General features: G+C 31.2%; 1 long non-coding RNA gene across 2 annotated transcripts in view; it reads right to left on the bottom strand.

Annotated features, from left to right (window-relative positions):
* The window catches only part of LOC114075990, a 5,583-nt gene extending 4,154 nt beyond the window's left edge, over nt 1-1,429 (bottom strand). Inside the window, exons 1-2 of one of the 2 annotated variants that reach the window (XR_003576266.1) lie at nt 1,334-1,429; nt 636-670 (exon numbers count right to left, since the gene is read on the bottom strand). This is a non-coding gene — a long non-coding RNA (uncharacterized LOC114075990). Of the gene's footprint in view, nt 1-635; nt 852-1,333 lie in introns of those variants that run through there. The other variant, XR_003576265.1, reaches the window with a different exon arrangement.
* Between the last annotated feature and the right edge of the window lie 13,707 nt (nt 1,430-15,136).

Genomic DNA, 15,136 nt, shown 5'->3' with positions numbered 1-15,136 from the left:
TTAGAATACTCTTAGTTTAGTAATTTGATCATAGATGTTCTTGTGGTGATGACTTCCAGATTTTGGGGAATAATAGATGTTGAATTTTAGAAGTTATTGAATTGGTTTTTATTAATGAGTTTAAGTCTTCCGCATTACTTTCTGTTGATATTATATTGAAATGTTAGGGTTTAGATTGGTTGGTTCGCTCACATAGGAGGGGAAGTGTGGGTGCCAGTCGCGGCTCGGTTTTGGGTCGTGACAATGGTCAAAGGGAACTTAAAATTACTACTTTGTTTGAGTTGAATTGTCCAGATGTTTGAGTTGAAGTGTTCAAATGAAACTATAGAAGTAGAATGGTCCAATTTACAATTCGAGTCAAAGTATAATATTCCATCAAATCATTTTGCCTATTTAATAAGGATCAATTCATCAAATTTGTTATGTGGAAAGGATAGAAGACATGGACTCTTGAAACAGATAGCAGACCCAAAAATGCATATCAGATTCAACTCAATGTACTCTGGTGAATAATTGGAGAAGACGTCGATATAATCTAGGAAACAAATAGAAGAAGGGAAACAAAAAAATAATTGTTACCACAAAATGTATGAAAAAACCAACATACACTCCAGCCAAATATTCATAATATTTACCTGACATTTTCCAATGTGTATCATAAAAGTACTATCTGCAAACCCAAAAAAAACATTAACGTAAAAAATGTGGTCAAATGAGGGGTAATTTTCTCCATCAAAATTCAATTAAGAAATAGAGCAATTGAAGAAGATTTTGACTACTCTCCGTTTTTGGGCTCTTAGCAGCAGTACACGTTTGTTCAAGGAGAAGTGTAGAACACATGCGAATGGAAAAAAAAAAGTTTTCCAAGAATGTAGTACCATTCCTACTACTTCTATACACACATTTCACTGAAGAATTTTATCAAACACATTGATCAAATGAATTTTCAACTAAATGTATTATCAATTAATATAATTGAAGAAGCAGAATGGGAAAAATGAATAAAGGAATCATATAGTAATTAATCAAAAATAAAATGTGAGGGGTACACCATAATACCACTAGTTCTGAAATTTGATACAAAAAATATTTAGAAGAGAAGATGCATGTGTAGAATCCTAAGTTCTATACGAAATTGAAAAATACTGCAGAATAATCAATGAAATAAATATAATAGGCAAAAAATATTAGACAAAGGATCGGGTAAAAATTTGATAGAAAAGGCGGACAATTCCACACAAGACTTTGAAGTAATGTTTTGGCACAATAAATTAAAAAGCAGGTAGAGAAACCCCTGAAAATCAAACATTAACTAAGCCAAGAGGGTAATCACCAAAATAAAAATGTTAAGAGGAGTCGAATTCAGAAGAAGATAGGCGTAATCGGAAACAGAAAAGAGATGAGATAGATCAAGTGTAGAAGGAAAAGCAGAGGAGCAGTGTGAGTTATCTATGGATATCTGGCTGGCAAAGTATAAAAAAAAAAAAACACGTGGCACCAAAAAGAATACAGATGTCTCTATTACAATGAATGCACCAAAGTTAATCTTCACAATACAAAAAGTGTCCTTATTTGTGTCATCACATTTTCAGCACAAGGTATAATTATAATAAGTTGTGTTAGTATAAGGAGATGCATGTTATTATGAATTTCTTTTATGGATTTTTGTATACTAGTTTCTCGAAACGTGTGTTACACGTTTATCCAGTATAATTATTATATATGTGAATTATTATTAGAAAAAATTAGAAATTAAAAATATTATTTTTATCAATTTATATTTTATTCATTAAATAAAATTCATAATAATTGAATAGTATATTACAATCAAATAAGAACTATGAAAAAATAATTATATTACTATGGCCTAGAATAATATGAATATATATGACTTATCTTTAATAATCTCTCAATACGCTCTCATATGAGTAAGTACATAGAGATGTAGCTACTTAAAGAAACTATATCCATAAGAAAAGAATAAAAAAAAATATAAAAAAATACATTTAAAAACGAATATAAGTCATAAATTAGTAATTTCAGCACTAATAAGAATAGACTAACATTCATAATTTCATAAAAGATTAAATCAAAAGAAGTATAAATCGATAAATGATAGTACAAAATGAAACAGATAAGAACAAATACAACATTCATATCCTTCTTAAGACTTTAATTATAACATATCTATAGTAAAAAGAAGGAAAAATTACATATGTTGATACATTTCAATAAATAATTACAGATTTTAGCTATACATTTTATTTATTACCATTTATAGCAATATTATGTTAAATTTGTAATATGTATTAAAATTGAATTATGTATGCAATTTATTTGAATTATAATTGTTTTTTGAAATATATTACGTTTGTTTGGTAAAAATTAGACATATTGTATTATAAGTGTATTAAAATGTGTGATAAAAATATTAACTATCATTAAAACTTGTATTATATGTAAATGATAAATTATTCTTTGTAATATGTATTAAACTTGGATTATAAATGAAAAGTGATTAAATGAAAAAAATAATATTATTGCTATAAATGGTAAATATTTTTTATTAGTAGTATATTTATGTAAATTTATCAAAAAAAAATACATAAGGAGTAGAGTTCTTTATGATACCTTCTCTCCCATGACAAAAAAAAGTCATCTAAAATGATAACGATAAAACTATGATACAAAATATCATTCTAATTACAATAAAAAAGATATTAATATTTCAAAAAAAAAAGTAAATGAAAAATGCCTAATGATTAACATCAACACGAGCCTAGTGGTAAAGAACAATTATTTTTCCATCATACATATGTAAAGCTAAAGATTTATAGGATAAGATTTAAAGGTGAAGAGTTGTTTAAGTTAATTTTCAGAAGATAGTGATCTTACACATGTGAGAGAGGAAAGATTGTTGTTTTTATTAATAATTTACTTTTAATTACACTAATTATTGAGAAATGATAACAAATTTAGTCTATTTAACCGCACTAATTATAGAGAATAAAGGATAAACGCTTTAATAAAAAAAGCTTTATCTAATTAACAATTTTACTCTGTTTAAACATAATCGTTCTTAAAAGAATTAGATAAAATATTTTTATATATAAAAAAGTAATTCCTGACAACTTTCTATGAAATAATTTCTAACATTTTTTTATGAAATATTTTTGTCTTTCAAAGTTTGACTTTACATCATTTTTTTTTAAGTATTTAGTATAATATAATATAATTATTACTTAGTAATTAAATAATTAGATATTTAATGACGATATCTAGATGCATGAATTTAAATATGATTATGTAATATTAAATTAAGTTTATTTATTAATATTTAATTTAGTTTAAGGATAAAATAAAGTCAAAATGATAATTTAATTTTTAAGTTAAGAGCTTTCCACTTATAATAATATATGATATGATATATTTCGTTACGCATGAGTGACACATTACATAATAATAAAAATGATATTCTTTTGCCATGAATATTGAAGGTAGTGAGATTCAAATAACAAACCTTGGCATACATCATTTACTATAGCCTAGATACATATTTAGTTTCAACTTGATATAGTAATTTTCTTCATAAGATTATGTAAAATCAAGAGTTCATATCTTTTTTATTGTATTTTTCTATGATACCCTATGTCTTCGAGGTATTATCATAAGATATATTCATTTAATTGAAGTGACTGATCTGATAGTCAGAACAAGCTAAATTTGTTTCTTTTATTACTTCGTTTTGTTGTTGTCCAACATGAATTGGAATGCTTTGCTTAGTTGAATTATGTTAGTTCTCCACTTAGATTCATCCTTTTATTTGACGTGTAAAATTTGAAATCTATGGAGCTTCTTTCTTTGAATTTCACACCTGATTCTTGGTTATGGGAACTTTATTCTTATGTATAGGGTATACAAAATCGAACTGAAAATCGAATCAAATTGTAAATCGAGTCAAATCGAAAAGAAAAATCCGTTAGTGGTTTGTTTGACTTGGTTTAGTGTTGGATAAAAAAACCTGACTATATTTGGTTTTATTTGATTTCAACTTAAAAAAAACAACCCAAGACCAAACCAACCCAACATTATATATAATTGTAAAATTTTATTTTATACGTAAATATACTTACTTTGATATAATTTTTAAATATCTCTTATACTTTTTCATAGTTTTAATCTTTTAATATATTTATTACATGTTTGAAAGTTAGAATTTTTAATGATCTAATAAATATTATAATCATACATGTTGGTAATTATAATAAAGTTTAAATAAAAATCAAATTAATACTAATGTAAAAAGAAAATCAATTCAACACTAAGATGACAATAATACTAAATATTTGTTTTTTAGTTTTACATAGATTTAGATATGCCACGACCCAAAACGAGCCGCGAGTGGCACCCACATTTATCCTCTTATGTGAGCGAACCAACCAATCTAAACCCCAGTCATTTACCCATAATGAACAAAATATAATGCGGAAGACTCAAAATATCATTAATATAACCAATAAATAACTTCTAAAATTTAATACTTATTATTCCCAAAATCTGGAAGTCATCACCACAAGAACATCTATCCTCAAATTACTAAATCTAAGAGTATTTAAGAAACTAAAATAAGTAAATGAATGGTCCATGTCCGAGCTTCAAGGACATCAAGACATGAATGAGAGAATCCAGTTCGAGCAAGGAACAATAGCTCACCCTGAAATCTGATATGCTGAAGACTGGCTAGAGTTGCGGACGAGTCGAAGTTGATGGCACGTTTGCTGCATTCCATAATTAACAAAGAAAAAGAATACAAGTAGGGGTCAGTACAAGGAACACGTACTGAGTAGGTATCATCGGCCAACTCAAAATAGAAAACAATATATATCAAATAATAATATAAAATCAGCTACATACTCAACAGGTGACAACAACAAGTACCATAACCATTAGCCACAACACCCAGCACATCTATGAGGACTCAAGCCTTCACACCATACTCATTTTGGGAAGTGGTTCTTTAAATTTGCGTATATTAACATAATTTCAAGATTCATTCTCTTTATTCTCCTGGTGTCGGAACGTGACACTCCCATCCCCTACTACTACGTGTCGGTTCGTGACACCCGATCCCCTAATACTACGTGTCGGTTCGTGACACCCGATCCCCTAATATCATTACTTTAGTTCATCAAGCCTTCCTTTATGTCAAGGCATCATCATTAATAGGGAGATTTTAAGGTTTAAGATTCACAGTCTCATCTTTCCAATCCATTACAATTACAAAATCACATCATGCAACCACACAATTAAGCATATAGAAGACTTTACAATATCACCCAATACATATCATTCGCTATTTAGAGTTTACTATGAACTAGCATAAACCATAACCTACCTCCACCGAAGAATCGTGATCAAGCAATCTACTTTTCCAATGTCCTTGCTGTCTCTTCGTTCTTCTCTTTCTCTCACTCGTTCTCTCTTATTTTCTTTTTAAATTTTCTCTTCTTCAAACCCTTTGTCTTTTACCCTAATTATCATGTGATTAAGTATAGAAGATGATAAAAGTAACCCACTATTTATTTCAAGGTTATCTCCTTTAATCCCCGACTAAATAACTTATTAACACTAACCCACAAATTTTATAATTATAATCAGGAATAGTCCAAAACACCCCTTTAAAACTTTTAGCAGAAATCCGACCCGGGTGGAATTACGCCACTCGTGACGGCCCGTCGTGCCTACGACGGTCCGTCCTGCAGGGTCGTCACAGAGTTCAGAGACTCAATTTCAGTAGAAAGGTCTGTGACGGTCCGTCGTGTCTACGACTGTCCGTGCTGCAATTCCGTCGCGAAGTTCAGAGAGTTGATTCCCGTACCCAAATTTTCAGAGTTGAAGTGTTTTGGAACGAGACCCTCGACGGTCCGTCGTGCCCATAACGGTCCGTCGCAGGATCCGTCGACCTAGTCAGTTATTATCAGAAATAAACTCTACTGCTCGAATCGACTAAACAGGTCGTTACAAGATAATTAAAATACATGATCTAATTTTACTTTCTTTTAATATTTAGTCATTTAACTAATACTTACTAAACTTATTTTAGCATGATTTAGTACTTTAAATTATGATCAATTTCATTATGACTTATTAATTTGCAATATTTTTTTGAAGCGATTTTGTTATTATATTTTTGTTGGATATTTTAGTGTCATTAATCATATCATATTTTTTGTTATTTTTTCTTGAGAAATAACTTAGATAGTTGCATTTTGGTAGGACTAAATAAATATTTGAAGTACAAGTAAATTATATGTTTGTATGAATACTTTATCGAAAAAACCCGAAAATCCGAAGAAACCCAAAAAAATTCGAAGTTGAAAAAACCGAATTTTATTGATTTGGTTTGATTTATACGTTCAAAAATCCAAGACAAATAATTTAATTTGATATTTGAAAAACCCACCAACCCGATCATATACACCCCTACTTATGTATATAGCTCTTTTATTACCTTCGGAAGTTTCTGGCTTGATGTTGTGCATATACGTCCTTCTTTAAATATAGATGGTGAAAATATGAAAAATATTTTTTACATACGAGTTAATATCATTATTGTATATTTTTTTTCAACTACTACGACTTGTTGTAGAGCATTGGAAACTTCAATGGAGGATTTGGTTTCTTTGCTGTCACCATTTTTTGAAGACACAAAATAGAAGAAAAAAAAAGATAATTAATTTCTTGGTTGAGAAGTTAAAGAAATTAAATTAATAAGGAGAAACCAGAGGAATTTTGTGAAATTTTCATCAAATTTTCATGAGCTATATATTGAAGTTTCTACAATATATAAAGATGGGAGAGAATAACATTTCACTCAAAAGAAAAAAAAATGAACATTTATATATAGTTTCTCTATAAAAAGAGAAATTTGCACATAGCTTAATGGTCAATTGATAAACATCATAGTAGTTTTTGTATATATTGGCTTAATTGTTGCCTATATGACTGTCTTAATGATAATCTTATCTCAGCTAATGACTCTAATTAATAATGTAGTATTTCAGCTAATGACTCTAATTAATAATGTAGTATTGCATGGTGAATATAAATCTTTGGAACATATTCATGTAAGAGGCTATCAAAAACTGAACTCGAGTCTGATGCACAATCTTCTGAACAACCCTTGTGCATATGATGTTATTCCTTATAACAATGTACTTGGAGTAAATGGACTTGTTTAATGTTTAGAACAACTCATTTTGGATTTGTTTGTGCAAATGTTAGAATAATTAGTTTACAAAAGTTTCTTTAAAAATAGTTCAACTTTCTTAACTGAGTTTAGGACCCAAGGATTAGATGAGCCTTATTTTCTGCATTAATTGTAACACCTCTAAAACAACTTAGGTGAAACTAGAGCCTAAACCTTGTGTCTTGATATTTTGAAGTCCTAAAATGGATTATCATGATGTTAGGAGGCAGTGGTTAAAGTTTCGTGAAGTTTGGAGGTCAAACTCCCAAGAATGTCCATGACGTTCGAAAAGTTTGCCTTGAAACGTCCTTGTGTGACTTAGTGTGTTTCATCGAGTTTTACGTGTTCGTTTTGGATGAAATCAATGTGAGAGGTCCTAAAATCGTATAAAAGCATATTCGGATTGGAAACGTTTAGCGCAAAACTCCCCAAGGACGAACCAAGGGTCCTTGAGGAAGGACCAATCTTGTGAGCCAAACTGCCAAAAAGCAGTCTCACCTATGAGGGACAACCTACGCCCCGTAGGTGGAGTGACGCCCCATAGGTGGGAGGCGTGGGTCAGGACCTAGCTAGGAAGGAACCAAAGGCAAGTCTCTGATCCCATCGACGGTCAGACAGGACGGCCCGTCAAGGGACTAACGCCCCATGGATGGGCAATGGTCGATGGTGGCCTGCAGCTGTGCTGGTTAACTGTATAGTGTGGGGTTTGTCACACCTTTTTTTTTTCTCAAAAATTTGATTTTATATGTTTCGAAAGAAAAAAGAGTTTTTTCAATTAAAGTGACATTTTGAAAAGGGATAATTATTATTCAGAGTCGCCACTTAGAATTGAGTTCTGGTATTCCAAATCACCTTATTTAAATCCCTAATCAAAAGAAAATTTGACTCTATATTTTTTATTGGTCTGCGAACTAAAAATTCGGGTAAGGAATCTGTTGACCGAAGGGAAGGTGTTAAGCACCCCTCGAGTCCTGTGGTTCTAGCACGGTTGCTTTATTAACTTTGGTATGACTTGACTGAATTTTTGGATATTATATTATTTAAACTTAATAATAAATTATTTTTACTTTATTCTCTCATTTATTTTAAACCTATTAAAAGTTGTCTTATTTATTTTTAAGTCTATTGAAAATTGTTTTATTATTTTCGGTGTGTGTTCATTAATTCAAAATTTTAATCACTCATATTTATTTATTTTATTTATTTATTTTACTTATTTATTTATTTATTTTACATTTTTTGTATATATATATATATATATATATATTTTTCTTTACGTTTTGTTATCTTTTTCTTTCTTTTATTTAATATATATATTTTTACCAACGTTCTGTTACTTTTAATTATTTTATTATTATTTACAAATTTGTCTTTTTTCTTCTTATTTATTATTTTATTTATTTATTTATTTATTTATTAATAATTTTTGTTATTTTCCCTTTTTATGCGTTCTTTTTTTTACTTTTTTATTTTATTTTTACCTTTTGTTTAATAATTTTATAATTTTTTATTCTACTTCTCTCTTCTAATTATTTTTTTCATTTTTTCACGTTTTTTTCACTTTTTTTTTTTTTTGAAAAAATTTTCTGTTTCTGTTTTTAAAAATATTCCTGTTATTTTTTTTTTATTTCTTTCGTTGTTCTCTTTTTTTTTATGCTTTCTTCTTCTTTTTTTTTTATTTTTTATTCTTTTGGTCTCTTTATAGAATTTTTCAAATTTTACTTTTTTTAAATTATAATTATTAATAATAATTATGACTATTTTATCATGAATCTCTAGATGAAATTTATTTCTCCTTTTAATTAACAATTCTACTTAGATATGTTTTTTAAAAAATTATTTACTAATTATTTTATATCCTAATCTAACAAGTCAACAATAAAGTCAACAAAATCTTCTAAAGTGAAAAACTAAACAGAAAGATATACGAATCTATTCAAATTTAACAATTCAATATCATGAAGAGATATAAGTTACAAAGTGTATCTAAAAATCATCATCATCATCATCATCATCATCATCATCATCATCATCATCATCATCATCATAATAATAATAATAATAATAATAATAATAATAATAATAATAATAATAATAATAATAATAATAATAACGTAACAATAATTAATATAATACATGCGATTTGAAGAATTTTATACTGTTGGAATCAAATTTTCATATAAGTAATATTATTTAAATCACGCGAGAATTTATAGTTACCTCGCTGCGAAAATTGATACCATAAAAACAAGTTGTTATCCACGAATTAGGAATCACGATCAAAATCTGTAACCTTCTCCTAATTCTCAAAAGAAAATTTCACTGTTTTTCTCTTTGCTTTTGCTTTTGCTTTTTTTTTCTCTCTGTATTTCAATCTGTCTCTGTGTGTTCTCTATATCTCTTTGTATTTCAATTTGTCTCTGTGTGTTCTCTATATCTCTTTGTATATATTTTTTTCAAGTGAACGTGGGGCTATATAATATTTTTTGGGTGAGAATCTGTTGCTAATTTAAAGAAACGTAGTGTAGTGAGATTAGGATTTAATTTGAAAATTAGTTGAGAAAATTGGGGTTTAGATAAGGATATAAAAATAAAATAAGTAAATATTAATAATAGCAAATTAACAAAAACAAACAAAAAAATCGTGTAATAACAAAAAAATCATGCCAAAAAAGAAAAAGAATTAGATGGGATGAGTATTTTTAGGAAAATAAGTTAGAATGTTGGGAGTAATTAGGATAAGGTAAAACAAATTTGAAATTATTTAGGATTCCTTTTTTCTTTTCTTTTTCTATACTCTTTCATAATATTTTCTTATATTTTTCTTACTTTTAGACTGGATAGAATTAACAAATAATTAAAATGTCCAACTTCTATTTATTATTTTATTATTATTATTAACCTATAACTGATCTTATAGTTTGTATTAATTATATTTTTTTAATTTATTATAAATACAACCCTTTTCAAATTGGTGTAAAAGTTTTATGTTTTGATGAAAAAATTAGACGTTCACAGGGTTGAATTGGTAAATTTACCCACAGGTCCAAATAATTAAGTGGGCGGTTTCGTAGGGGTGTTTTTGGGTATTTCAAGTGGGTTTATAAGTCCTTAACACCTAGATGAATTCACTATTCCAAATCAAAACCCAAAATCTCTAAGAAATTATCTAGAACTCCATTAGAGCCAAAACTCAAGATAGAGCTTTGATTGAAGGTTTTTTGGTGATTCTTCATCAATTCTTCATTAAATTTGTGGTCTAGCATCAACTGAGGTATGATTCTTCATCCTTGAATCTCTTTCTTCAAGGAGCCAAACTTCAAATTGATTTCCAAAGTCTTTCAAAGATGAACTTGTCCTATTTTGATATCTAGCCATGGGTTCTTGCATAAAATGTTTTGAATCATTGTATATTGATTGAATTATTGTTAATTACATGATTTTAACGTAAAAACTCCATGAACCCATGCAATTCATGCAACCCTAGATTTGACTACTTTGTGAGTGATTGGATTATGTCTTAAAGCTATTGAATTCTTGTGTAGTTTCATTAAGGCTATTGAATTATGAAAGGATCATGCTAGAATTGTTAGTAAGCTGCCCTAAATTCATAAATTCATGTTGTATTGTCTTTGATTCATTGTATATTGTAATTCTTGGGTTGAATTGTAAATTATGGCTATTGGTAAGAGCATTGGTATATTGTGCTGGATGAATTGGATATGGATTGAAGTTGTGAGGTTGGATTAATGGTATGTTATATTTTGTAGCATAGGCCTTAGATAGTAATGATGTTTGGTATGGTCCACTTATGGTGACGGTACTTATGTGCTATACTTGTGACTGATATGGCCTTGTCGGCATTATTTTATGGATTGTGAATAAATATGGCCTCTTCGGCATTACTTTATATATTATAGCTTTATCATGTTATCAATTGGATATGTGGATATTATGAATATTTTGATGACTTATGTGTTTATGTGAAGTCAAAGAATGAGTCCTTCTAGTTGATGGTGTGTGTGTCTAGTAGACTATAAAGTAGTCACTATGTGTATTACTTGATGTTGAAGTATGATGTTCTTGATAGATTATAAGACACTTGTGATACTTAGGTTAATGATTATGTAGTAGTGAATAGGGTGACCTATGGATGACCTTGGTTATGCCTATGTGCTCCTAGAATGATATGCTATGTGTGAAGTATGTGTGTGTCTTGCATTGCTAGACTTGTGTTCGGTACTTGATACATGTAGAATGTGAATATGACTTCTTGACTTAGTATGATAAAGCTTCTTAGTCATGTGTGTGTGAGTGTCATGTGACCTTGAACATTGTTAAGAAGGTCCTTTATGTGGAACCTTCAACCTAGTTGGAAGGTTATAATATCCTTGAAGTCGAAAGTCGTAATGGTATCCTTCTTGTGTGAATGATGGACTTAAGGTTGGTTGGATGAACGGCATGAAATCATCCTTAGGAAAGTCATTGAGCTATCCTCGTAGACATTGTAGGTAGCCTTAGTGGACCCTTTTTGGTAATGTGTAATGTGATTGAGTTGTGAACTAGATATGGAACCTCTTCATGTACTCGTTTATTGAAATACTCTATGAGAACAAAGGCTAGCACCGGGTGAGTATGGTTAGTGGAGTTGCTCTAATATAAGATGACATTAGAGAACAAAGAAACCCTTCATATTCCTTAACCATGTGCCTACATGGGTTGTGTCCTAGTTCTACCATTGGCAAGTAGAACACCCATCATCGGAGTAGGTTCATGACTACGGATTCCATGCATAGCTAGTATTGTCTATGTTAGTTATTGTCTATTCTCATCTTATGGAATACCTACTAGTGTTGGAGAAGTTCTATGAAGTTTAGGTGGTGGTATGAGACACTATCTAGACACTGCACAATTAGGTTTTGAAGATGTTAGTAAGTGAGTCCCTAGGTCTTCTCCAAAACCATAACTTGAATGTCCTTATATGTTGAATGTCTCTTAAGTGAACTAATGAAGATAATTACTTAAGTTAGAAAGTATGTTGATGAATAAGTACTTACCTAGAGTAGTTTAAGGGTTCCCTAGTTAAGGTGTGAAGGGGGCATAAGAATGGTCTCCTCATGTCTTACTTAGGAAGGTCTTAAGAATGACTCTAGATAGGAAAGGAAATTGATAAAGTAGACATGATCTAAACTTAGGTAGTCTTAAGGATTATTTAGGTAATCTCGGAGAGGGGTATAGGCGTTCTCTTCTTGAATTACTTAAGTAAGTCTTTTGATAACCTTTGGGAGGGGAACATCATATTATATATATACACTATTATGTGTAGTGAGAATAACCTTATCGTGGGTAGTCTAAAGGATCTCTTAGGTGTGTGTGAAGGGATTGTATGGGCGGTCACTTTATAACTCACTCAAGTAAGCCCTAGAATTACCTTTGGTAGGAGGATCTCATGTTTATGTTTTGTAGTTGTTATTGACACTGTAAGCTTACTGTAATGTCACTGTGAGGTTTTATAGTATGATAAAAATTGCATATGAATCTATTGTGTTCTAAATGTGATGTTTGATGCTTAAATGTGGTTCTTATACTTTTAATATGATATTTTAATAAAAAAGAGCATGTTTCTCATAAATGTCCATTTCTCATGATTTGATGCATTAAGTCATACTTATTACATGCATTGTACTAATTCCATACATTTTGTTATATCTAAAGGTATAGGTGGAAGGTGAGAAGGTGTCTTGAAGAAATCTTGGAATCTAGTAATCGTTCAAGCAATGTTGAAGTATGTCCTTACTTGACTCGAGGGCATAAATATCTTTAGACCTCTTTTATTCAAGTATTGTAATAGACTAAGTAAATTCTATATTCATATTGTATGGGTTGTATCTCAAGTATTTTTAAATCTAAGATTGACATATGTAGAGACTTAGTATTTTCCTATGATTTTAATTTGAAAGATGTTTTATGATATTTCGTATGAAAAGTTTTAATTTAGCAGTATTTTTCATACATGTATGATATTAATGATGTCAAAGGGCTTGTATAAGACCTCCGAGAGGTCAAGTACTCCATGTCGCGCTCCAAGAGTGTCATTTCTTCTAGGGTGTGATCTCGGGGTGTGACAAAGTTGGTATCAGAGCATAGAGCATAAGTTATGAAAGTATTCTTAGGACTCAAAATGTCTCATAAAGCCACGTCTAATATAGTCTTGTTCATCGGTGTAAGTCGTGACACATCTATGGGCGAGAGGCTATAGGACGATAGAGAGTTTCCCTTCTTTCTCTACTTTTGTGTCGTGCCGTAGAGTAAAAGTTATGAGTGTCTTTCTTAATGCTTTTCTTTGTGTTTATAGGAAGATGACTACTAGAAGGACGACCGCTAGAAGGTTGGAAGAGGAAAGGGTGAATGAGGAAATTCCTCATCAAGTTGAGCAAGTTCTTCAAGGTACTCAAGGTGTTCAAGACCCATTAGAGGTGAAGGTAATGATATTTCAGTGGTTCCCCCAGACATGACTAATGAGGAGATTAGGGAGACTCTACTCGCTTTAGCCTAAGCCATGACTATCCATGTGAATAGGGGTATTGAACCTAGAGTGAATGTTGTGGAGAGTACTATGACATCTATATTGAGAGATTTGTGAGGATAAATCCTCCTATCTTTCTTGGCTCTATGGTGGGAGAGGATCCGCAAGAGTTCCTAGATGGTGTGCATAAGGTGTTGAGTGCCATGGGGGTGACTTCTAGGGAGAAGGTGGAGTTATATTCTTACTAATTGAGGGAGGTTGTTCAAGTGTGGTACACTCAATGGAAGGATAATAGGCCGTTGAGTCGGGTCCTACAGAGTGGGAGGAGTTTAAGGCTTTCTTAGGAAAGTACTTTGCCCATGAGAGGAGGGAAGTGAAAGTTGAGGAGTTATTAATCTCAAGCAAGGCAATATGAGTGTTGAGGAGTATGCCTTGAAGTTAACTATGTTGTCTAGGTATTCTCCATTCTTGGTGTCAAACCCTAGGGATGAGATAGTATGTTTGTGACCGGTGTTGTCGACCTTGTGAAATAAGAGCGTCGTACGGCCATGCTCCATGGTGACATGAACTTGTCTAGACTTATAGTGTATGTTCAATCCATTGAGGAGTCCAAACTTAGTAGGATTTCTAGAAACTTGAAGATGAGTGGACCAAGTAAGCAAAACCAACCTAGGTTTAAGAAGAAGACTCCAACTCAAGATGAACCTAGGGATTCTAAGGTAAAACTTGAGAAGGGTAGTGGTTCTCAAGGTGGTAAGCCTACTTGTGCTACTTGTGGGAAGAAGCACTATGGAAAATATCTTGTTGGTACCGGAAATTTCTTCGGTTGTGTTAAGGATGGACATAAAGTGAGGGATTGTCCTATGATTGCGGCTAGAGGAAAGAAGGAAAGCAAGTTCCTCCAAGTGTTCCGGGTGGTGATGTTCCCAAGAAGGCTCATTTTTATGCACTTCGAGCAAGGGGATCAAAGTCGGATGATGATGATAATGATGATGTTGGTAAGTTCTTGTATTTCTCTCTCTAGTTGTTATGAGTTCCTTCTAAGTGGAGGAGTATGGTGAGTAGTGGAGTTTTAATTGATTGTCTCTTCTCTTCTATTCAACTCAAGCTTGAGAGTTAGAAAGTCATAGTAGCATATTGTAACGACCTGTTTAGTCGTTTTGAGAAGCAGATTTTATTTCTGGAAAAACTGTGTGAGTCGACGGAACCCACGACGGACCGTCATGGACACGACGGGACGTCGAGGGTGTCTCGTTCCAAAAGACTTAGACTTCTGAAATTTGGGTACTGAAATCGACTCTCTGAACTTGGAGACGGACCTGCAGGACGAACCGTCGTGGGCACGACGGACCGTCGCAGGT

This window comes from Solanum pennellii, chromosome 1, assembly GCF_001406875.1.
Source record: "Solanum pennellii chromosome 1, SPENNV200".
Classification (NCBI taxonomy): domain Eukaryota; kingdom Viridiplantae; phylum Streptophyta; class Magnoliopsida; order Solanales; family Solanaceae; genus Solanum; species Solanum pennellii.
The sequence above is the reverse complement of the archived record's forward strand: the minus strand, read 5'-3'. Positions and strand labels throughout refer to the sequence as shown.